Source organism: Tupaia chinensis, unplaced genomic scaffold (genome assembly GCF_000334495.1).
Source record: "Tupaia chinensis unplaced genomic scaffold, TupChi_1.0 Scaffold147869_1, whole genome shotgun sequence".
NCBI lineage: Eukaryota > Metazoa > Chordata > Mammalia > Scandentia > Tupaiidae > Tupaia > Tupaia belangeri.
The window spans coordinates 676,765-679,669 of record NW_006207719.1 but is presented as its reverse complement, the minus strand read 5'-3'; positions in this window follow the sequence as shown (position 1 = coordinate 679,669).

Below are 2,905 nucleotides of genomic sequence, written 5' to 3'. Positions count from 1 at the left end.
TATGCAGTTTGTCCTAGATGGGAAACTACATTTAGTATGTTGTGATGATGCTCAGGGAATGAATGTTAGGTGGTAATAAAAAAAAAAAAAGTTGTAGGAGAAAAAAAAAAACAGTGAAACTGTTCGTATCATTTTGTAAAAAAAAAGAAAGGCATATTTTACGACTGCAGCGAGCTGTATGGGCACAGCTGGGTACTATCTACTCACTGGGGTTTATGCCTAAAGTCAGACTTGGGTTCATGTATAGGTATGTGTCAGCTGTGCTAGCTATTGCATATATTTAGACTAATTAAGTTCATTGGCAGAACAATTGAATGGGGGAGGGTTGGCATGGAGGGCAACCATGGATGCCAGGGACAATGGGGGAGGAGGATGGGACATAGCAGAGGGTGGGGGATGGGGAATCAAGGATGGCAAGACAAAGGGCAAGGTATGCAGGACATAAGAATTGGAAAATTATTTGCTGAGAACATGTATGTTGATGTGCTTGATTGAGCCAATGCACAGTGTATTTTGGATGGAAAATTCATTTGTGTGTTGTGATGGTGTATAGTGAATTAATGTAGGAAATGAATAAATTAAAAAAAAATAGTTAATTAAAAAAAAAAGAGTTGGCCATTAAAGAGTCAATTCTCTATGTTCAGAGCTTAACCACTGCACTATAGAGTTTTCCACTATCTACATTATAGATCATTTTTTTTTAATTGCCAGAGTGTGCACACACTCCCTAGAGAAAGAGAGAAGAAAAGGGAGAGGGAAAGGGAGAAAGCAAGAGGGAAAGGGAGAAAACGCCATGCATTGGGGTGTGGTTACACTTCAGTCCCTTCTCCTTTTTTCTTCTTGGGATTTTGGTCATGTACACACACATACCTGGTGTGGTTTTTACTACCAGGGTGAAGACTTGAACTGCAGTCAGCTATGTGGAATCCGGTTCTCTTAACCGTGAGGCCACTGGGCCAGCTCTTCGCGTTACATTTTTAAAAAGTCTCCCCCTCCTTCCTCCCTGTGAGATAGGCACTTCAACAGGGCCTCATGCTGTGATCCTTCTTCCATGCCTTCCCAGCCAGCCAGGATCATGGACATTCACGTGTGTGCCTCACATACACAGGTCAACCCAGGAACTGAACCTGTCCTCCATATGACTCTGGCATTGTGGGCATGCACTATCACCACACCACCATGCTGGGCCTCCACATTACATTTTTATCCTTATTATTACATAGCAGATATTCAAATGACTGAAGACAGTCGTTTTCATGTAAGGATTTGCATGTATCCCAAGTCTCACCTCCCCTTCTTCAGGGTTTCCTACCAACAAACAAGGACAGATTTTTTTTTCCTGAACTCCTCCTAGAATGTGCATTGTTTATATAATATAGTTTAGTACTTTAGTCAGCTCTCCTTTATATTGTTAAGTGATTATTTTTGGAATATTAGACTCCATCGAAATGTAAAATACTTGAGGAAAAGGTTATGTTTTACGTAACTTGTATTTTGTGGAGTGCTTAATATAATACTTGACTGAATTGCAGAAAATTTTGTGTCACATTCTTCAGTGGAAATATATGCGTTTAAATTAGACAGTTATGCCTGCTCTTTGCTCCTCCCGCCCCACCTCCTTCCTCTGGTGAGTTTTGCCTTGGGGAAAGATGAATGTTGGCAGCAAGGGTCATTGAGACCAACTTTCCTTTTTTCTAATTTTTCCTAAGGGTGTGTGTGCTTGCCATAAAGAGAAAGAGATTGGGGGAGAGAGAGAGAAAGTTAGAAAGCACACCCTTCCGAAGGGGGAGATGATCATGCTACAATTCCTTCTCCATTCTCCTCTCAGGATTTTGGGACATGCTCATACAAACAAATCTTTCAACCTACTGGCTGGGACTTGACCATGTAACTGACCATGCAGGATCCATTGCCTTAACCACCACACCACCAGCTAGCCCCTCCTATTTCTTTTTTGCTTCAAATATTTGACATATTGAACTATATTATGCAGTATTTCGTAACTTGACATGAAGGTTCATTTTAAAATTTCAACAAGCAATAATTCCTGGTCGGTTATATGTCAGGATCTATGCACAGGTACAGAGACAAACAAAACACCTCCTAGACCTCAAGTTGCCAACGATGTAATGGGAGAAGTCAGAAATAAGCAAATTTTTCTATGCTCTTCATGAGCATAGAAAAAGAAAATACACATGGGGTATGCGTATTTTCCAAGTAAGAATATCAAGGAAGGCTTCTTGAAGGAAGTGACTGCAGTGCTCGGTCTCAGGGGCAGTAGGTGTTAAATAGTTGATGTGGGAAGGGTTAGGAGTGGAAGAGAAGATATTTGAGGGAGAGGAGAAGCTTGAGCAAGGACATAGCAATCTCCAATGGTGTGGTATGTGCTAGGAATTATAAGGAAGCTGTTGAAGATTGCTGGAATGTACAGTGCGTGTTACATAATGATGAGAAAGCTCCCTGGAGTGGGGCAGGTACAGGGCCCAGATCATAGTGGATCTCTTATGCCACATTAATAGGAACTGGCCGTGATCCTATCAGTGACGGCGTACCGTGAAAGTAGAGAAAGAACATGATCAGTTTTGCGTTTTACATAGTTGACTCTGGTAAACGTATGGAAGGTTTGATAAGAATAAAGTCCATTATGGGAACCAGCAGTTAGTGTAATGGCTATGTTGCTGGACTCCCATGTAGCTGACTGCAGTTCATGTCCTGGACCCGGTGGCTTAAAACTCACGCCGGGTGCATGTGCATGCGTGCCCAAGATCCCTAGAGGAGAACGGAGGAGAAGGGATTGTGGCGTGACCATCCCCCTTGGGGGGATATTTCTCGCTTTCTGTCTCTATGTCGCTCTTGCGAGCACACGAGCCCTATAGTGAAAATCTCTCTCAAAAAAAAAAAAAAA